Below are 24,084 nucleotides of genomic sequence, written 5' to 3'. Positions count from 1 at the left end.
CACACACATACACACACATATATTCATTGAATAAAATTGTTGATAAAATTACCCATGCATTTAGCTCTCTCTCTCTCTCTCTCTCTCTCTCCCCTAAATCCTGTGTGAGCATGGTTGTGGCTTCATGGTATTTGAATGGTTTCTTTCTGGCTGCTTAAAATATTTTTTCCTTTGACCTGGGACACTGGAATTTGGCTATAATATTCCTGGAAGTTTTCTTTTGGGATCTCTGTCAGGTGATGATCAGTGGATTCTTTCAATATCTACTTTACTCACTGATTCTATGATAACTGAACAGTTTTCCTTGATAATTTCTTGAAATATGATGTCTAGACTCATTTTTTTATCATGGCTTTCAGGTATTCTAATAATTTTTAAGTTATCTTTTCTCAATATATTTTTCCAGGCCAGTTACTTTTCCAATGAGATATTTCACATTTTCTTCTTTTTCATTCTATTGGCTTTATTTTATTGCTTCTTGATGTCTCATAGATTCATTAATTTCCAGTGCCCAATTCTAATTTTTAAGGAATAATTTTCTTCAGTGAGTTTTATGCTTCTTTTTCCATTTAGCTAGTTCTGTTTTTAAGATGTTTTCTTCGGTATTTTTTTTTTATCTCTTTTACTAAGTTGTCTTTTAATAATTTTTTTTGTTTGCTTTCATTTCATTGCTGAGTTTTTCCTCTACTACTCTCATTTGATTTTGAATATATTTTTTAGTTCTTTCAGGAATTTTTATTGGATTTCTTCCAATTCACATTTTTTTCTTTGAGTCTCTTCCTGTAGCTGTTTTGACTTCATTGGCTTCTGAGTTTGTGTCTTATCTTCCCCATCACTATAGCAGTTTTTTATGGTCAGGTTCTTGTTGTTGTCATTGTTGTTGTTGTTGACCCATTTTTTCCATTCTATTTTTTTTTTTAAATTTTGAACTTTATGTTAAAGTTGGGTTCTATTTCCAGCATGGTAAGGGTGGCTTTAGGGTTTTTCATACTGCTGTTTTCAGAGATAGTTTTGGGGGTTTGGAAGTTTCAGTGCTTCCAAGGTGGTATTATTTGGGGAGAGGTGTGTCTATTGATGTTCTAGTCTACACCCTGACTCTTACCCAGGAAGGGCTCCTTATACCTCGGGATTGCAATCAGTACTGCTCCTGAGGACCCCTACTCCCTTGAGATTGGAAACAATGCCATTCCTCAGAGTCTCTGAACCCTTGTGAACAAAAGCAATACTGCTGCTCAGGGATCCTGCTTCCTCTCAATCAAAAATGCTCTTCTCTGTCCTTGAACTATGTCTCAGAAGTGTATATTGTCAATAAAGCTGCCAAACTGCATCACAAACTTATTTATAGATATAGATATAACATATTTACATACATATATAGACATGCATATACACATATATGTATGTATACATATATACACATACAAACAAAAATCTGTTTACTATATATGCACACAAACCACTTGATGTACATTTTCAAATATATAAATATGTATATAAAATATTTACCAATAAACTATTCAACCTAAAATAACTAATATTAAATATAATTTTATTGGATGAATTTTTGTGTATAAAGTTTTATCTTTCAGTTTACATTGATCTATATCTGTATATATACTCACCTGATTCAAATCTATGAGTAGAGAGACAGCTAGAAAGAGAAACAGAGATAGAAACAGAGACACAAGGATAGAGAGAGATGCAGACACACACAGCACAGAGAGACACAGAGGCAAAGAGATAGAAAGGTGAGAAGGGAGAGAGGGAAGATCGACACACATGTAGATTATAAACACACGTATAAAAGTATTTGTGGACACTTAAAGATTAGTATAAGCTGTAGAAAACACAGAGCCACACCATTGTCTCTGAAATAAAGTGTCATTAATACTATGAACTAGGACCTCAATGAACATGGTGGGATAAATTTTAGCATTGACAGCCTTGAAAGGGTTTTTTTTTTTGTTTGTTTGCCACACCTATTCAAACACCTGCATAACATTAAAAATTCCTGGATAAAGCAGGAAAACCTGGAAATGAATTGCTTAGAACTTTCAGAGCCACAAAGTGTATGCACAGAGCTTTACATATTGATCAGTTTATAGTTTTGTAAATCACTATTGTTGCTATTTTTAAATAAATTTTAAAAATGATTGTAGTAAAGGAGAAAACAACTGCACCTCCCTCATGACCTTGCAAACCACTCCAAGGTTGACTTGAAAAAAACAGTGAAGAATTTAATAAGAACAAAAATGCTGCACTTTTAAAAATGCTTTTTGAAAGCTACTTCCTTTTTTGAAATGATTTTAATACTGAGAAGTCCAAAGGAAACAGAGGATATAAGAACCAGTGGTATCAAAAAAAAGTTAAAGAGAAACTTCACTGACTTTTGCCAATTAAAGATGACAGAACAGAAAAAGGGGGAATTGAAGAGCCCAGAACAAAGAGAGAGGAGTGAGGGGGACAGGGGAGAGAAAGAGGAGAAAGCAAAGGGTAAGAAAGCTAGAAACAGAGATAGTGACAGAGACACAGACAGACAGAGACACAGAAACAGAGATAAAGTGTAGCAGAACATCTCTATACTCCTTTTTTTTCCTCCAAAAATCAAGCAAAGAAAACTGCTTTGGCGTTCAGGAAAAGAGCAGATAGTAAATAGATTCCTTTCACATATCTAGCTCAAATAATACAATCAGTTCCTACAATTTGAAGTGGAATCCATTATTCACTTTATTGAATACTTCTTGGAAGGACAAACTTTACTTTTAAAATTTGATGGACACCTCAACTGACAGGCATTAAATATGGAGAATCATATGTACTACATCTTAGTTTCCTCCCCAGTTTACATTTTTGCAATTTTTAATCTCAGAAGAGGTTTATCTTCTAAGATGAACCCTTCACCTGTGCCATGGAACAAATCCCTTCATAGCCTCTGACATATAATTCCTACATACACCCGCACTATTTGAGCCTTTCTTTATCATGTAGTCTTTTTCTTCTTCCTTTAAACATTCTCTGGTCTGTTTTAGATTATTTTTTAAAAGAAAAAAATGACTTGATTTGGTTCTGATTTCTGTCTAATTTCTTTCTTCCCTTTTATTGCCAAGCTGTTTAAATTTTGTCTTTATCTATTATGTCTACATTCTATATACCCATTCTGTACTAAATCTCTGCTGTGTGACATCTCCACCTCTATATTGAAATGGATTTCTTAAATGTATTTAATAACTTCTCTTTTGCCAAATCCAATATCCCCTTTTAAGTCATCTTTTGTTGTTATTGTTTCTTTTATTGTGAATTGTTTTACTGCTAAGGAAAAGGACTATTGCCTAGGTAATTATTGAATTTTTAACAAAATATCTGATTTTCAGATGTCACTGTAAGTATTGATAGGATTTTGTGTCATATGTCCCTGGAGTGACATAAATATCAAACCTTTCAACTTGATGTTGCTGAGACTACACCAAAATTTTGGAAATGGGGTAGAGAACTTTCTGAATGAACAACAGTGCATTTGTAACATGCCTATCATTTAAGTGACATGCTTGACAGACCACAAAATGCTTATGTTCACCTTGCATTTCACACTGTGTATTAGCAGTCTCTATTTCTCATGCTATGTTGTCAAGAGATTACAAGAAAATTCTGTTTATGGTTGGCAAATTCTAATATAAAATTTAAAATACAACACCAGGAAATATTTTAACAAATACCATTACAATTCAGGGTTATAGGGGTGATAGTGATGGAGTAACTTTGAAATGTCTCAGTGCTGACTGAAGAAATGGTTCATCTTATCTTTGAACATAACTCCCCACAATCCTCACAATTAGTTCATTTACCTACTACTACATTAAAAAAATACTCCAAGGAATAAGTAGCCTAAAGTCATAACTTAAGGATATATGTCAAGTACATTCATTAGGCATGAGTTAACCTTCTCAGCTCTTAAACCCCTATTGTGGCCCTCATCTTTTTGGTGAGTATGCAATATTACCCACAATATTTGGCCAGACAACCATGATTTACATTCTACCCTGGCAATTTTTTTTACCGTTTTTCTGTCCAACCCCCTGCTGCCTTCATCTCACTGCATCTTGATATCTCACACTGTTGCCACTGGTGCATGCTTTCTCTCCCTCCCACCCCTTTCCTTCCAGTTATGGTACCATAATCAAATCCATAATTCCATCAGTACTAGAAAGGGCACATAAGTCAACTCCCCTATGGCTCCACTCACCATCCTTGTTATGTGCCAGACCAAAATACTCCTCCATGGCCACCATGTGTTTTATCACCCTATTAGAATTGAAGATCTTCAAAGGAAGGAATTGTCTTGCTTTTTTAGGTGTATCCTCAGATCTTGGCACAGCGTTCAGAATACAATAAGGACTTAATGAATTTTTATTCCCCCCTGCTGTCATTTATAATGGCTGTTTTTAATTTTTGATAAACATAAGAAAAAAACCCTTGGCTTGTCATATTTTAGTAAATCACATTGAATATAAAGTTTCCATGTTTTTAATCATTCAAATTAAGATATTAAGCAGAATGACAACAAAGAAAAAAACTATAAAAAAGACTGATGGTTCAATGGCGGACACTATTTTTGTTTGTTTGTTTAACCTACATATTTTCTAAAATATTTTAATTCTCCAACAAAGCAAATAGATGCATAGATGCCCATGAAGTTACTGAAGTTATATAGAGCTTAAGACAAATCACAAAATTAAAAAAAAGATACTGATTGTCTAAGCAGTGAGATAAAATTAAGCAGACAGTAAAGATAAAGCAACTAATCTAAAAATTACCAAAGCCTAAATTATAACTCATTTGTTTAGACTTTATGATTACTCTAATATATTAAAGTAGCATTTCTATGCCTTTTAAAGAATCATATGTTACAACAATAGAAACATAAATCACTAGTGGAAGGAACCTCAAAGTACATCTAGTACCATCTTTCCACTTTACAAAAAGGGAAGCTATCAAAGAGATCGACTAAATGACTTGTCTAAGGTCACATAGGTAGTATCAGAGCTTGCATTTGACCCCACGTCCCCTGATTCCAGGGCCAATACTCTTTCTACAGTATCATTTCTATTTCAGAGATGGTCCCAATGGCCACACTGTGAATAGTGATAAAAGCTACCTCCCATTTTTGAAGATGGAATGTGTGTTTGGCCTATATAGCCACTATCTCATGCCTAACTCCTGTTTCTTTTTTTTTCTGCTAATTTCAGCTCTTAACACTTTATTTTTGGTTAATCACTCCCTGAGGCTCAAATTACTGCTGTTTCTCAGTGTCCCAGGAGCCTTTTTAGATATAGACTGTAATCCACTAGCTAAATGAAGCAATATCTCTCTGTGGATCTCAATAGGAGTTTGATTTGGTGATTTTCTACAATGAACTACTTTCTTGGGTATAAATGCTTGAACATACTGGTTATATATTAACTATGAGATAATTTTTCCTTTTAAATTTAGACTCACTTTTTCCAGATTATTTGATTTATGGATAAAAGTGTGCCGCTTAAAATTTACTGAACATTGTAGTGGTTAGAGTACTGAATTTGAAGTTAGAAGATCTGAATTAGATTTACTGATCTGGAATTTAACAACTGTGTAAATTTGGCAAAATCAGTCCATTTCCTCATCTATAAAATGAAGGGATTTGATTATGTGATTTCAGATGTCTCTTTGTTCTGGCTTTGACAACTGTTACTTTTTTTGATCACCTTTCAATATTATACAGGTAAGAAAGAATTCTTTCTACATATATTGTGGGAAAGGAATAGCTTGTACATAACTGCTTCACTTCCGCTGATCCATGACTGCTCAAAGAAATCCCAAGGAGGAAATACAAAAGACTCAAATGACTAAGAGTAGATAAAGTGATGGAATTGGAACCTGGAAGCCCTGGGATCAAAACCTACCTCAGAAACTTCTCTTTCAACTTCAATTTCTTCAACTGTAAAATATGAGTAATAATAAAAATGTTTTAATAATAAAAATGTTACCTCAATTGATATAAGATATTAAAAAAACCCTCAAATTTTAAAAGCACTATAGAACTGAATTGTTTATTTGTTTAATTTTTATTTGGACGTGCAGATTTTTACTTCTATTTGATTCTTCCTGGCTCAGTGCATGAAGTGCTAAACTTGGAGAAAGAAAGATCCATGTTCAACTTTGGCCTCAGACACTTGTTAACTGTGCAACCCTGGGAAAGTCACTTAATATCTATTTACCTCAGTTACCTTACCTGTAAAATGGAGATGAGATAACAATAGCATTTAACTTTCAGGTTATTAGGATTAAATTATATGTATACTTAGATAGATGTATAATCTATCTATCTATATTATCCTTTACAAAACTTAAATCACTACACAAATGCTACCTATTGTCATCATTATTCTATCTCTTTCACAGAAGCATAGAGTAATACATATGTCACTAAAAGAGGTTTAACAGATGATCAAAAATCCAAATTGGAGCTCTAAAACCACTTATAACTAGACCACTACAAGTTTAGGACTTTATTCTTTTTTATATACATGTAAGGTGATATTAATTTTGGAAAAGATCATTGAAATTAATTTATTTCTTATTACAACATTAGTTTTTTTGGAAATTAGAACTCAACTCAATGAAAATGAAATCCTACTGATTAATGCTCTTGCAGCTAACACTATTTACTTTTCTTCATTTGCCTGCCATTTAATAACTTTATACAGACTTCCCTTTGATTCACGGTTATGCCAAATTAAGTTAATACTTGATTAGCTTCAAAGTCAAAGTGCCTCTACCACCTTTCTGCCTAATGCTTTTAACAGAAAGTTAGAGCTCAACCATCAGATATGTATCAGACTTGCAGGACAAGGAGTTTTCCTGATTTGAAAAGTAAATTCCAATTTTTTTTTTCATCTTGTGATCCTTAGAATCTGTAGTAGGATAGTTGATGAAATTAGTTACGGTCAACATTTATTTGTAAATGAAATTTCTTGAGGTGAATTAGCTCAATTGAGATGTTTTTAAAGTCCAATTTATTCCTTCATATTAACATTCTTTCATTCATTCATTCATCCATTCAATCAATCATTCAGTCAGTCTTTTCCGAGTATTTATTGGTCATTTGATATAGGACAAATTATATAAAAGCTATATAATGATAGAATAAAGTCAAACACAGGATAATGTAATGTCAACTATAAATGAATCACCAAATTAACTCAAGGATAGGATACATCCATCTTGATAATGTAGGCTTCTTGGAGAAAATGAATTTTATGCCAGCTCAGCTGACATTTATATAACATTTTAAATTTTGAAAAGTACTTCATATAATTTATTTAATCATCAGAATAATTTAGGTAGACATTTTTATCCATTTTAGAGAAGAGGAAACAGAGACTCACAAAGCTTAGATGTCTTGACCATGGTAACATAGCTAAAAAAGAGAGACAAAATTCAAGCTCATGCTTCATGACTCTCTGGCTAGTATTCCTTCTACTATTGATGAGTTTGGATCAGTGCAAAGGGAGTTCAAGAAATTCCAAGTAAACAGAATAGTATGATCAGTTCTGTGGAACTGAGCAATATGTGAGAATCAGGGAAGAAGATATGTGGCACAGAGGATCTAGGTTTAAATCTCACTTTGATGCTTACAACTTGAGTGATAATGACTAAATCCCATTCTACTTATTGTTTGTTGATTTTTTTTATTTAGTCAGTAGAATAAGCACTGCTTAAATACTCTTTTATAGCAAGATGTCTCTAATTCATTTGCCCAGATTATTGAAGTTTCCTTTAAAGATATAACAGAAATACTTATTTAATTCAATTCTGATAAAAAAGTCAGGAGAAGCATAAAATAGAAAAAAAATTTTTTTTTCAAAAGCATTCAATCCTGTAATAGAAGAGAGCCAGCAAAGACTTGAGATCAAGGAAGATTCTCATTGGATGGTGAAGACTGCCAGATTTTCTCTGCATATGACATTTTGTTGTTAAGCACCAAGGCAATGCAGAGCTTCCTAGAAGAGATATGTAATCACTCAAAAGAGTTTAGCCTTTTCATGCATACAAGAAATACCAAGTGGATGGAGACTATCTACTGACCAGATTTCAACATTCATCTGAAAGGACAACATACTGATTTTTTTTCCAAATAGCATATACATCTGGAACAGATGAAAAGCATGCTTTTAGTGAAGTTAAAAAGAACAAATAGGACTTGGACAATTGAGAAATTACAAAGCACTTGTACTGACCCAAAGCTTTTCACAATAGCGAATGTATTTTTAATATAAAAAATATTACCTGTGTGGCTATATGACAATGAAACTGACTCTGATGAGCTAAAGAGAAACATCACACACAGAACAATGGAGAAGTACATCATGAGTGTGAGCAGGTTACCACATCTAACCTAAGAGGATTATTAAAGAAGAACAAGAGTAAAGGATATTATCAAAGAACTGTATGAAATAAAAAAATGGATTAGTCATATAATGAGAGCAAGGGATTGGAGGAGAGTTTTCCACTGGTACCATTCCAATGTTAGGAGAAAGGAGGAATCCCTTCAACATGTTAAATGGCACCCTTTGACAAACTCTTGGGACAATATGGACCACAGTCACATGTGTTGAGCAGGAATTCATGTATTTGGCATCTGAATCACTTAAGGATTTCTACAATGAAAAAGTTAATGGATCCATATAAATATTGAAAAACAGTAGTCACAGTACAGTCATTAGAGAAATGTAGCTAAAATAGGTAAGAAATCAGTTGTCATTAATATCAGAGTCTAATGAATAATTCTTTTTAAGGCAGAAAAACTTGTGTATATTAAAAATCAAAATAGAAATCTTGACTTGGGAGTTTGAAGATGATAGAGATTCATCTTTAAGGAGACAGAAAAGAAGGAATTAGGAGACTGGGATTAAAAGGAGAAATATCTCTTTCTATAGTTAAAGGTGAGATGATGGGTATAGAGCAAAGATGAACTGATGTTTCCAGAGGAGAAATCAGGACTACTCATTTCTTTTAAAAAATCATTTAAATGATGAACTAAAAAGCCATCAATAAACATGAAAATTTATATATACAACAAGGCTAGAAAGTAGGAATTATTTATAAAAACATGAATCCCTTACACTGCTTATTTTTCTAAATACATATTAAATTTTTCATTGTAGTAGTAACATTTGTCTGCTTGCTGTGTTTTTTTCTGAATGTATATTTGCTCAACAATGTATATTTTTAAATGTTATTTGACAGTTTTTCTTTACTTTTACTTTGTTATTGTTAGCATCACTACCACTAATCCCATCCCATATAACAAATATAGTCAAATAAAATCTATTTGTGTTGTAATGGCCCTATATGAAAATGAATGTATCTGTATCTGTATCTACAGTCTATTACCTTTCTACCAAGAAATAGAAGTTGACATTCATTACCAGTTTCCTCAAGTTGTGATTATTTATTGTATTGATCAAAGTATTTAAGTCTTTTTTTAGGTGTTTGCTCTATCTCTCGTTCTCTCTCTTTCTCCACTCCCCCCCCACAATCTTATCGGGATAATAAAAAAAAGGAAAACAAATTATCTGTAACAAATACACAGAGTCAAGCAAAACAAATTTCCCCATTCATAGTGTTCCCAAAAATCTTTCATTCTGCACCTGAAATCAATCATCTGCCAGACAATTTATAACTACTTCATATTAGATCCTCTTGAATCATGGACAGTCATTGAATTGACCATAGTTTTTATAGTTTTCAAAATCTTTTGTCTTTATAATTTTCTTGTTATTATGTATGTTGTTATCCTGGTTCTGCTCAATTCTTTCATCATCAGCTTCAAAATTGTTCATTTTTCAGATCTAGACAATTGTAAAAATATCCATTGTAGGTAGGATGGGCAAAGCTAATATAATAAAAATGACTATTCCACCGAACTTACTTTACTTGTTCAGTGCCATGCCAATAAAACTATGAAAAATTATCATATAGAGCTAGAAAAAATAACAAAATGTATCTGGAAAAACAAAAAGTCAAGAATATTAAGGGAATTAAAGAAAAAATGCAAAGGAAGGAGGTCTAGCCACACCAGATTTAAACTATATTATAAACCTGTAATCATCAAAACTATTTGGTAGTGACTAAGAAATAGAATGGTGGATCAGTGAAATAGGTTAGGTACCCAAGGCATAGTAGTAAATGACTATAATAATCTACTGTTTGATAAATACAAAGACTCCAGATTCTGGGATAAGAACTCACTATTTGACAAAAATTGCTGGAAAAACTAGAAAATAGTATAGCAGGAACTAAGTGGTGAACAACACCTCACATCCTATACCAAGATAAAGTCAAAATGGGCACATGATTAAGACATAAAAGGTGACAATGATGGGGTTGGGATCTGGACCCCAGAAAGGAAAAACCCTGAACTTTCCCACATAGCCAAATCTCTGGCATTCATCTGAGGCTATAGTCCCATCAACTGGCATTTCATTGTGGCTACACCCAATCTCGCAATTCTCTGTTACCCTTAACCTAGTTTTGACCTCCATTGTCTTACCTTCCTTTGGCTCCCAGCCACTTCCCACCCTTAATCCTAGCTAGGCTCCAGTCTCCCTTGGCCATACGGTCCAGGTCCCTAGCATTCTATTACCTCACAGTCCCAGTAGACTACTTGGCCACTCCTAGATTCCTCCCACAGTCTTTCTGTATATAAGGTCCATCTTGTCTCCATTAAGGTGCTCAGATCTTACAATCTAGCCAATAGCTCACAGATGCTCAGATCCCTTAAGAGGCTGGCTAATATGGTGGATTTTTAATAAACCTTGTCTCTGGCTGAAAGAAGGCTTGGGTTGAATTCTTTTGGGCAGGACTCACTTGTTGTGATTTTGGAGTCTTACTACCCCTTAACTCCTAAACCTCAACAACTACATGCACATTACTTGTACTAATCAAAAATAGAACTAGTATATTTTAAATAATAAAATATTTATATTTAAATATATTACTAAATTAATATTAAAATATTTTGAATAAAAATACTAGACATTAATACTTAAAATTTAGATTCAATAAGAAATCATTAGTTTCATAGGTAGTATGTACATTTTTGAAGTCATGACATCTCACAATATTTAAGGTGGGAAATGAAAATTGTTTTATATAATTTTTTTAATGCGAAGTAACCTCCTCATCCCCACCCCATTCCTTGATAATGGCTCATTAAGAATAGTGTTTTCACTTCCCTTTTCCTCTCCTCTCCTTTCCCCTTCCTTTCCCCTTCTCTCCCCTGTCACTTTCTTCTGCCACCCCTTCTCCCCCTCCCCCACCCTGATCCTTCACTCCATCCTATCTCCTTCCTCTCTTCCCGGGCCTAAGTCATGCTGTGATGGAGACTGCAGAGGAGGCTACAGAGCCTGCCAAGGCAGACATCACTGAGCTGTGCCAGGACAGGTACCTGACAGGTGAGCTGACAACCACCAGTGAAGACTATAAACTTCTGGAAAATGTGAACAAACTGACTAGCTTAAAGTATCTAGAAATGAAAGATATTACAATACCCATAAGCAGAAACCTAAAAGACTTAAACCAGAAATATGTAGCACTTCAGCCTTATCTGGATCAGATCACTTTAATTGAGGAGCTAGTAGCAGCTCTTGAGCAGGTAGCCTATAAGTTGGATGCATATTCAAAGAAACCAGAAGTACAAGAAGTTAGAAAGGTGATGAAAGAATTCTTTAGCACAAAGACTTTAACTTTAAGAATGTTTCATAAGACTTGAAATAAGTGGATTGGAACTTATTACTATGATTTCAGTTTCTCAAAGGAAGTGATGCTGCTGATCCAAGGAGAATCCCAGCCCCCACCTTTGGTTGAATGTGTAACTTTGGCCACCTCTTGATGTTTTCCTAAACCTGTACCCCCCCTGGAACTTCATCTTATCCTGTGGTTCATTATGTGCTTCCCACCCCCTTCATACTTTGAACTTAAATAATAAATACCGACTTATGGGGAAAAAAAGAATAGTGTTTTCATAATTTATTAGATAATTAGAGTATCACAGATTTGAAGAGACTAGGGATTTTATTTAAAAAAATCAGAACAAGAGATATCCTCTACAATATCTCCTAAATATTGTCAAATTTCCTCTACTAGATGACTTCCATAATAGGAAACTCACTACTTATACATTTCAGTTTGGGTCAGGTTTCATAGTTAGGAATTTATTTTTCCCCTTGTATTGAGCTGAAAGCCACCTCTGTCACTCATTGCTCCTAGTTGTATCCAAAAATAAATATGTGCATACTATTTCTTCAACATGACAGTTCTCCAGAGACTTATGGACAGTTTTCTTAACTTTCCCTTTTCTGTCTCCTCCCACAGTTTATCTGTTGCTAAGTTCTAATGATTCTAATGTAATGATAGCTCTTCTAGCTGTCTCCCCCTCCCCACTTAGCCTACCAAGTTTTTAGTTCAGGCTTCAATTTTCTCTCACCTGGACAAATGTCATAGTCCCCTACTTACAAAATTAACCTTCTTAATGAACAGGTTTTATCCTGTCATTATATTGCTAAATATCATCTGTTTCCCCATCCCCCCCCCACATACATACACAAACACACAATATTATGGACTTTCAATTGCTCATAAGATAAAATATAAACACCTTACTTTTGTGTTTCAGTGTCTCTGCAATATACCTTCTGTCTTCCTTTGCTGCTTTATTTCATACTATTCTTGATAAAAAATACATTTTAGGCAAACCAAATTACTATCTAGTGTCCAGTATCATCCTGCTCTTCATTTATCACACAGGCCATGCCTTATGCCTAGAATGGATTGCATCCATGTCTTTTAGAATCATCTTTCTTTGAATCCCAATTCAAATGTTATCTCTTCTAGGAAATCTTCTTTGATCTTCCCCAATGAATGTCATCTTTTCCCCTTCAAATTTTCTTTCATCAATTTATCAGTACTCCCTTTCCCCATTAAATTTTAACAACTCATTTGTGGATAGGTCTTGCCATCCATTCCATACAGTAGACTCTTTGAGGGCAGGGACTGTATTGCTTTCTTTCTCTTTTTATTCTCAGTGTCTTACACATAGTACATACTTATATTTGCTTAATTTTGGAATTGCTAAATTAATTCTTCTAAAGGCTAAAGATATCCAGTTTCAAACAAGATGATTCATCATGTTCTTTAACGATATGGTTTTAGTCTATAGACCATCTTTGTTGTCTTCCTCTAGGTATATTCTAGCTTAAAAACACAGCTCCTAGAACTAAATGTTGTACTTGAAATGTATTCAGAGTATGGGAGAGTTTGAGGGAACTGTCACACTGGGCACTAGGTTTGTTATGAATATAATGTAAGATTGCATTAGCTTTTTTGCTTCTTATACTGCAGTGTTCTTGTATCTTGATCTTGTAGTCCATTCAAATCTTTCATGTCTTTTTCATAGGTCTGCTACTATTTAATTTTTGACATAAATATAGATCCTTGCATTTATCCACCATCTTATTTAATTGAGTTTATTAATAAAATCTTTAAATATCTTAGATTCTGATTCCACCATTCAATACATTCAATATGCTTTAGATTTTCTGTTATTGTTGAGAGTGTCATATATGCCTTCATCCAAGTCACTGAGAAAAATGTTAAACAGGGGGCAGCTAGGTGGCACAGTGGATAGTGATATGGCCTTAGAGTCAGGAGGACCTCAGTTCAAATCTGGCCTCAGACATTTGACATTTACTAGCTGTGTGACACTGGGCAAAGCACTTAACCTGAATTGCCTCACCAAAAAGCGAAAAAAAAAAATGTTGAACAGAATAAGGATAGAGTCTTACGTCACTCCATTGGAGAATTTCATACTGGTGAAATTATATGTAATAAATAATTACTCTTTGAGTCCATGAATTTAATCAGCTCTGAATCCAGACTATCATCCAATCTCTATTACACCATCATGAACATAAGGATACTGTCAGAATTTTGTTAAAGCATTGTTATTTTTACTGCCTTACTAAAATCCAGATACATTTAGGCTATAGTAATTCACCTTATATGCCTATCAAAGAAGCAAATGAGTTTGGTATAGCATACCTGGGTTTTTATCAGCTAACTCTCAATTGTTTCTGCTTCTCTAAGTAGTGATATTTCCTATAATGCATTCTAAAAAGTCAAGCTTACTACCCATTTAACAGCCTACACTTTCTTTCTTTTTTCTTTTTTAGGCAATTGGGGTTAAGTGACTTTCCAGGGTCACACAACTAGTAAGTGTCAAGTGTTTTGTCTGAGGCTGGATTTGAACTCAGGTCCTCCTGACTTTAGGGCCAGTGTTCTATCCACTGCGCCACCTAGCTGCCCCCTAGCCTAACCTTCAACTCATTTTCTCTGTCTGTCTCTCTGTCTGTCTCTGTATCTCTGTCTCTCTGTCTCTCACTCTCCCTACCCCCTACCAACCCATTTCTCTCACATACAAATCCTGGTACAATACTTTTTCATCTCCAGTCTTTTAGTATTTATCTTGTCATCTAGTATTTTCCAAGCAATGATAGCAAAATTACATTTACAGATTCTTTCAGAACCCTACAAAGTAGCTTAGCTGACACTAATGGCTTGTTGTAACTGATTGTTTCTATGGATATTATTATTTCTTAGTAATAATAATCAAAGTTATAATAATGAAATAGCAATTATTATTACTATTTCAATTTGGGGCATTGATTCTCCATTGATGACACATGTCTTGAATAAGTTAGCCCAACTCATAAAAACAGAGAAGCTCAAAATGAAAATGTTATCTTTTACCTTATTTTGTCATTTCACAAGACTATATTTCTCTATTGCCCAAACATTCAACCTTGTCATAATTTCAGTCATATCTCATCTTTTTCTTCTAACATATGCCATACTATCATCAAATCTTGTCATTTCCTCCTCTGAACTTCAAGAGCAACTCTTACTTCAATAATTTAAGGATCTGTGTGGATACTCTGTCCACCACCATATATCATGAATCCTCTATACTTTAATAGGAAATCTTCAGTAATTCTTTGGCCAAAAATTTCATCATGCTGTGGCAAACTTATTGATGAAAGTTGCTGAACAGAGGGAGGCCAGTTTTTAAATCACCAATATATAGTCCATCTTCGAGCCAGTATAGGATTGCTCTATTGCCATGTACTTCATAAAAATCTGCCAAATTTTAACTGGTTTGTGGAGGTGGTATAATACTAGACATAGATAATAAATCTAAAGCAAATTGAAGTTCTGTTCAAGTGTGATTCATAGGTATCCTCCATCCACACTAACCTCACTATCTGATTTTCTTCATGCACAACATTCCAGCTCTCTTTTCTGGGCCTCTGTGTAGGAGATTTTCCATGGTTGACATATACTCCTTCACCTCTATCATGTTGAATCTTTATCTTGATTCAAAGCTCAGCTCAAGTAGCAGTTCCTCAATGAGGCCATTCTTGATCTTTCAGCTATGCATGATTTCCCATTATTTCAGAAATTACATTTTATGTATTTTCTTATTAGAAAAGCAGCATGACATGTAGAGTCAAGAAGATAAAGTTTCATTCTCAACTTTGAACATATAAGGACTGTGTGACCCTAGGCAACTGACATCTCAGTGTCCATAGGCAACCCTTTTTTTAATTTTCAAATTTAATATTTATTTATTTTTAACATTCATTTTTTTCAACTTTTGAGTTTCAAATTCTTTTCCTCCCTGCCATCCCTCCCCTACCTATTGTAAAGTAAGAAACATGATGGTAATTACACATGTGAAATCAGGTAAAACATTTCTTTATTGGACATTTTGCCAAAAAGCAAGAAAAATAAAGTGAAAAAAATTATGCTTCAATCTACATTCAGATCCCATCACTTTCTTCCTCCCTCTCTAGATAGCATTTTTCATCAAGTTCTTCTAGAATTATCTTACATCACTGTATTGATCAAAATAGCTATGTTATTCAAAGTTGATCATTGTACAATATTGCTGTTACAGGGTACAGTATTTTCCTGGCTCTACTCACTTATTTTTGCAATAGAAAGTAAACAGAACTAGAAAATAATATACACAATGACATCAGCAATATTAATGGAACAACAACAACAAGAACAGTTTGAATACTGTTCAATTATAATGATCAAGTTTGGCCCCAAAGAAGATTAAAGAAAGTATGTTTCCTCCTCATCTCTGTTGAAGTTGTGACTATTGTGCATACACTTTTTGAAAAAAAAATGTATGTTCTGATTGTTTTTCTTTCCCTCTTTAAAATCTTTGTTACAAAAGGTGGCTGCTTGAGCAAGTAATGGAGGAGAGAGATATTTGGAAATGAGTTAAAGTGAAACAAAAGTTATCAATATAAGTATTACTAAATGAACACCTTTATAATCTTAATGAAAAACAAAACAAGTATAAGACAAAATAATCAAGGCATAATTATTTCAATCCATGAATTCAAGTTTAAAATATTTAAATAATTTTTTAAAGCTACCATCCATATGTTTAAATCCTTCCTACAGCTATTCTTTTCAGTTCTCATTTCATAATTAACTCATAACAGATGATATCCAGAATGTTACTTTTTTAAAAATTCTGAGCAATTCAGAATCTGATAATTGAAAAGAAATAAATATTTTGCATATCACACTGAAAGGCAAGCCCATATTGTGCCAAGTAGGAAGTTGGGGATGAAAATTACCATAGTCATTTTCCTAAGCATATAACTTATCATGTTACCAAAAAAAAATATTCTGGGCATTCTTAAAGGTGAATCAAAAGTTATTTTCTCACCACCTATTAGTTTCAAAACATTTTTACATTTGATACCTGGAACTCTTGGCAGTGGGTTTCCTTTTCATTTTTTAAGACTCATTTTATGGTCATCTACATGGGCTTATTCATCATTGAGTATATTCTCCCTCAATTTAAAGTGCCTCAGGCCCTCAATAACTAATTAATTAAAATATAAACACAAATGTTATTATAAATCAATGGAAAATGCTCATTTTAAAAACCTGTTGAATAAAATGGATGACTTTGTCAAAAAATAGAAATCTACCTAGAAACAGCAGAATCAATGATTATAAATCACTGAAGTATATTGGAATGGGTTTTGTTCCTCATGAAATCACATGGACAATTAATAAGAAAAATCTTTTTTGAAAACATGCATAGGATTTTTTAATTCATACAATAGATGTTCAAATGTGATAAAAAAGACTAACAAAATTCCAACACCAAATTACATCCTGTCATATATTTGAAAAATGATTGCAGTGTAACCACAGATGCAGTTCTAAAATATCAAGAGAAAACTTTGAATCTTCCATTTTATGATGAGAGCAAATTATTTTCACATTTTAGAGGAGGAAATTAAAAAAAAATTAATTCCTGAGTAGTTAGGCACAACATCTTGAAAATCAGAGTCCATTTTTAGTTACTTTGAAAGGAAATGAACCAGAACTTGCTTTACATCTGCATGTTATATTATCATTCTCTCCCCACTTGGACTACCCTGACTTGGGGCAGAGTAGGGGGCATCATTATTATCTTAGTTTTTTACAAGGAAAAGAAAATAAATCTAAAAACATTTAAAACCAATATGTTTAGTTAATTAAACATTTCTCATTTCAAGATGACTAAATAAAAGTCTAAGAAAAATATGCTAAAATACTCTCATAAATTAAATCATTTTTAAACTTTATTTATTTTTAGTTTTCAACATTCACTTTTATAAGATTTTGAGTTTTAAATTTTCTCCCCCTGCTACTTCTTCCCCTCCCCAAGACAGCATATAATCCAACATAGGCTTTACATATACATTCATGTTAAGCTTATTTTCCTATTAGTCATGATGTAAAGAACAATTAGAACTAATGGGAGGAATCATGAGAATGAAGCAATAAAACAAAACAACAAAGGAAATGGAGAGCAAATGGTATGCTTCCATCTGTATTCAGTTTCCATATTTCATTCTCTGGGTGTGCATAGCAATTTCCATCATGAATCTTTTGAAGTTATCTTAGATTCTTGCATTGCTGTGAAGAGCCAAGTCTATCAATGTCAGTCATTCCATAATGTGGCTGTTACTGTGTATAATGTTCTGGTTCTGTTCATTTCACTCTGCATCAGTTCATGTAAGTCTTTCCAAGTTTTTTTTTAATTCTGCCTGCTCATCATTTCTTATAGTACAGTAGTATTCCATTACATTCATATACCACAACTTGTTTAACCATTTGCCAATTGATGGACATCTCCTCAATCTCCAATTCTTTGCCACCATGAAAAAGGCTGCTTTAAATATTTTTTGTACATGTGGATCCTTTTCCCATTTTTATGATTTCTGTGGGACATAGACCTAGAAGTGGTATTGCTGAGTCAAAGGGTCATATATTAAATCTTAAGATGACCCAAGTGAATGGGCAAGAGAAGTTTGAGGAATAATGAAAAGCAATTCGGTTAAAAGGATATAGAAGAAAAATAAAAGGACTTAATTACAAACCTTGTATGACATTCAATTTGTTTTCCATATATTGAAGTGGATGAAGCAAAAAGCAATCATTTAAATAGCCTATCATTTGAATGCCCCTCCCCTCTTCTACAATCTGAAAAATCCATGTAAAATTATTTTTTGGTCCTTCCTTTGGCTAGAGAAAAAGTATGAATTGTTATGGTATTAAAATATAAAATATGTTGATACTATACAATATTATACATGTAGTTTATGCATTTTTGAGTTTCTAAACTTTTCCTGTGTCATCTGCTGGCCTTCATGTTTTGTCTGCAACTTCCACAAGACTCCCAAATTCCCTTTTAATTCTTATGCTGATCTGAATATATTGAAACCATGATGGAGAAAGCTGCATTGTGGAAGTGATAGCTGTAATTCTAAGTATGGGTGTAATCACACAAAAGAAGGAGATGGAATATGAGTTCAAAGAATAGCAAAGAGAGCAATTTAGTTGGAATATAGAATGCATGAAAGGGAACAATGTGGAACAAGTGTGGAAAATTAGAATGGAACATATTTTTCAGTGGCCGTTAATGAAATGCCAATCCCAGTAATTGGCATTTTATCTTAAAGTGACAAGAAAAATCAGAAGTTTTTTTTTTTTTTTTTTAGTAGGGGGGTTACGTGGTCAGATTTGAGCCTTAGGAATATTATTTTGAAAGAAGTGGGGAAGATAAATTGAAAAAGGTAGAAAGTGGACATAGGGTGAGATATTGACTGATCAAGAATGAGAACTAGTAAAGTAGCTAGACTATGAGATAGCCAGCACAAAAAGAGGAAGAACTATGGAATCTGAATACAGATTCTCTCCTTTTCTTTTATTGTTTTGTTTTGTTTCTTTTTTCTTGTAGTTCCTCCCATTAGTTCTAATTCTTCTTTACATCATGACTAATGTGAACATATGCTTAATATAAATATGTAAGTAGAGCCTATATCAGATTGCATTCTGTCTTGGGGAGTGGGGAGGAGAGGAAGGGGGATAAAATTTAAAACTCAAAACTTATGAAAATATTTATTAATTAATTAAATTTTTAAAATGAAAAGGTCAAGGTCTCCTATTGCATCCTGGGCCATCTCCAGTTGCCCTGATCCAAATCTGGCCACTGGACCCATATGGCTCTGGACAAGAAAGTGAAGCTAGTGATTCTGTGCCCTCTCTCACTTAATTCCAATTCAATTTCAAGTCACAGCACCATCTTCCTGATGTCATGGTCCTCTTTGAGAACAAAGGACAAATCACAGTTTTCCACTTTCACTTCCAACTCCTGAGTGACTTAACTCAAGTGCCACCTAATGCACTGATTCCACCCATAGTTAGTTCTCTCCCATGCCCCCTCACTCCAAATACAGCATCACCACAATCACTTTATTTTTACTTTGCTTATGCAAAGTAAATGTAATACAAAAGTATTTATTGTTTACATGTTGTTTTTCTGCAGGATTTTTTAATCACCGTCCCCAACAATAGTGTCCAATGTACCCTAACGGCTTAATAAATATTATCAAATTGTTTCTTTCCTATGAATTAGACCAATTTTTGATGATGAAAAAGAAGTCTCTTAAGATAGGTCTAGACTTCAAAATCTCATTATGAAGATGGATTCTGTTACTGTTAACATCTTTTTTATCCATGGGGAAATTATGGAATGGGCAACTCAGAGATTTGATAATTTGATTTGGAAATCTTCTTATACATCTTTATCAATAGGGGATCTTTGCCTGGTGGTATGATTTGAGAATTGCTAAATACTCAACTGTTATAGCACATGAAAAAGAATTGCTCTTTGGTTTAAGATGCTATTTTCAGCAGAACCCTATTATTATTCAGTTATTTGTTACCTGGGAAGAATAACATGGCAGTCCATTAACTTATATTTCAGTACTAGAAGGACACATGATTTTGTTTTTATGGATGGGTCTGATGGAGATCACCACTTTCATTAGTAGAAAGAGAAGATGGTCCTCAAGAGTTGCTGTGACTGAATAAAAAATAGCACCTTGTAAGGAGCCTGGGAGCCTCTCTGAACTTAAGTAACTGGTGTTCAAATAACAGACCTGCATTTCATGACTGGACTAGACTGAAATTTCTAGCATGGTGGGTCCTGTATACTATAGAGAAAGCAAGGTAATCTCTCAAATTCATAAGTAGGAATTAGTGGTCTATTAGCATGAAGCATGATTTGTTAGTTGTCTTTTGAAAGGGATTCATGCTCTAAATATATGGGAATTCAGTTTTGGTGGAAGTAGGGGGTCAAGAAGGAAAGAGATATAATGTAGGGCACCTCCTGCAGAAGGCTTCTCAGGTAGTTGATGAAGATCAATTCTTTTTCACAGAAAAGTAAAATAGGTAGCTCAGGATGTAAACTCTTACCTTATAATATTGATTTTTTTCCATGTCAAGAACTACATGCTTTTTAATGTTCCTCATTAATTTGCTCTATTTAAACTTGTTACTGGAGCCCTTTACTTCCACATAAATACATGCATACAGAGAGTTGAATATTCTAAGTCATAAGGGATCTTTTTTTAATAAAAAAAGATAGAATATTTAAACTAGAAGTTTTCTAGTAATTCACAAATTTGACTGAGTCAATTTACGTTTGCAGAAAAGAACATCAATCTCCATTTACCAAAGCACCAGGAAGTTATTGTATTGTCCTTTAATTCTTTGCAATGTTGCTTTCCAATATTACACTGTCTGATGATTTGATATCATAATTATGTTTTTATTCCATAAGGTCACAGATATCAAACTATAAACTACAAACTTTACTTGCATGATGTCTAAAATGTGCAAAGTTATTTTCAAATACTTTATAATTAAGCATATGTTTGTTTAATACAGTAATTAGATCAGATAATCAGAGATTTTAGGAAATTGAAGAGATCTAGACCATTCCCATGATTTGGGGAAGCTGAAATAATGAATAACTATTTTTTTAAGCAATTGGGGTTAAGTGGCTTGCCCAGGGTCACACAGCTCGTGTCAAGTGTTTTGTGAATAACCTTATTTCAAATGGGTCTATGCCAGTAACAGCTTTGTTTGAATGAGAGATTTCAACTGAGTTCAATTCAAGAAATATTTATTAAGTATCTACTATGTGACCGATGAGGAAAAACAAATCATCTCTGCCCTCAAAGAACTTTTATTCTTTGGAACCAACATATGCAAAAAGAAGTAAATGCTATTTCTCTCTCTCTCTCTCTCTCTCTCTCTCTCTCTCTCTCTCTCTTTCTCCTTATTTCAATAATTTCATTAGTTTAAGGAACATGCAATGAAGAAATTCCCTCTAATAATACAAAGAAGAAACTCTTCTGTATCAGTATTAGAGAATTCCATGGGAGAACTGAGACATCAATGACTTGTCTTGTCCAGGTCACACAGGAAGCATGCCTCAGAAACAGGAAAACATAGGTTTTCTTGACTCCAAATCTTTGCCCACAATACCTCTGTAGTTCTTAAATATATAAAACAAAAATTTGAGGGAAGGGCACTAAGCTAAGAAATCAGAAAAAGTCCCCTGTAGCATATGGCACTTGAGTTTTTGTTGTTTTTGTCTCTCTGTGCATGTGCATGTGTGCATGTGTAAGGAATATGAGATTTACTTCAGGAATAAACTTTCATAAATTGAATTAATAATTTAATCTAGTTTTCCATTAAACAGCTGTTGTGACTATGTCTAAAACACTAGGTGACAGACTAAGGAATTTTCCAGTGAGTATGATCAAACTGGGTGACCATTCTGGATAATTTATATTTGCAATGAAATCATTTTTCCCTTATAGTAGTTTGATAAATGCAACTCTGCCTGTATGGCATAGCTTTTCTGTGAGGAATAGCTTTTTTCCATTCCTCCAAAGAGAGGGAAAGGGGTCAGTGAGGACAGTGAAGTACCTGGAATGAAGAGAAGTTTTCTGCAGCCAATTCCCTAAGGAAGAAGAGAGGAGTTGTCAAAATTAAAATCTTTTTCTTTACTGTTTTTAGGTATAACATAAGAGTGACCTCAAAACTCTGTTTATTAATAAATCATGAAGTGATACTATTTCAGAACTAGAAATGGCATAGAGATTATCTATCCAAGACCTCCTCTTTTACATATTAAGAGCCCAAGGTCCAGGGAGTTGAAGTGATTATGTAAGTTACATATCTCCCTGATTGCAAAGCAAAGACTGTTGACCAGGTCTTCTGGCTCTCCAGAAAAATGTTATTTCCACTTCTGTAAATATCCACATTTGCACAAATCAGTGTGGTATATGAAATGTATATTTTCTAGGAATTAATATGCATATTCATGTATATTATATATGGATATTTGTAAAATAAATATGCATGTATAACTATCTCTATGTCTCTATATGTGCATAAATATATACACATATGAATATATCATATGAAAAAGAAACTCAACAAAAACAAATATTATTTGCCTTATGGTATTATTTTCATGAATTTACATCTAAAATTATAAACACCACAGTTTTCAAGTAAGAGTTACTCTGGAAATGCAAATGATTCAAAATACCAATTGATTGCATAATTGAGCAGGAAAACAAAGGTTGATGTTTATGTACACTGTCAGTACTGATAATTTAGAAAATGCTAAATGCTGCAATGGAAGTTTCAAGTAAATATGACACAAAAACAAATGTATAAATTACTAAACAGTTCATCATTATTAAACTATGCAGTTTGCCTGTGAAATAGAAAATGTGGTTTACTCACCTAAACCATTAAAATATTATTTTCAATCTTATTTCTTAATTTTTATCTCATAGTTAGCTCTTTTCTGTATTCTGAGAAATATAACTTTATGCAAATAATAAAAAGGCAAAGTTCTTGCTACACTGAATGTCATCATCCATCCTTAACATACTGAGAAGGGCCTTGCATTCTTTATGGTTAAAGCTGAACAACACATTCTTTCTAAGCACAAATTATTCTTCAATATGAAATATAGCCCAGTAAAAGAAACTCATTAACATAATAGGTGTGTTTTTTAAAGAACATTTTCCCCGTTCATCAAAATAATAGATTATTTTTAACTAGAAGAAGTAGTAAACAATGACCCACACAAACAAAAAAGCATAGAAACCCTATGACACCTCTTCATGGCACCATACCGTGTTTAATTTAAAGCTTGGAACTTTACTTAACAGCCTCTCCTCCAAATTATAGAAGGTTTTTTCAAAAATCTCCTTCTGAAGAGGAAATCAATTCAAGCAGAGCATGCCTTGTAAAGGGACATTCTATTTATTGCATTGTGTACTACACAGACCATTTTTTTCCTTACTAATTCCTCTACTCTCTCTGAAATATTGTAGATACTTCCTTAATAGAATGGACTTTAAATATGCTTAAGGGAAAAAAAAAGTCTTTTCCTGGTTCTACAATGTATGATCTAATTCATCTGACAATGGTTGATTTAGGGGACTTTTGATCCTTTTGTTTTGAATTAAAAAAAAAATTTAGGGAAATATTTCCAATAAGCTGAAAATCTCCTGTATATTTTAAATGACTCTA

General features: G+C 33.4%; 1 protein-coding gene across 1 annotated transcript in view; it reads right to left on the bottom strand.

Annotated features, from left to right (window-relative positions):
- EDIL3 (EGF like repeats and discoidin domains 3) overlaps nucleotides 1-24,084 on the bottom strand; it is a 581,090-nt gene that overhangs the window by 499,465 nt on the left and 57,541 nt on the right. The window lies entirely within an intron of this gene.

This window comes from Vombatus ursinus, unplaced genomic scaffold (assembly GCF_900497805.2).
Source record: "Vombatus ursinus unplaced genomic scaffold, bare-nosed wombat genome assembly UNPS02014774.1, whole genome shotgun sequence".
Taxonomy (NCBI): Eukaryota; Metazoa; Chordata; class Mammalia; order Diprotodontia; family Vombatidae; genus Vombatus; species Vombatus ursinus.
Note: the sequence above shows the minus strand (reverse complement) of the source record. Positions and strands in the feature narration are given on the sequence as shown.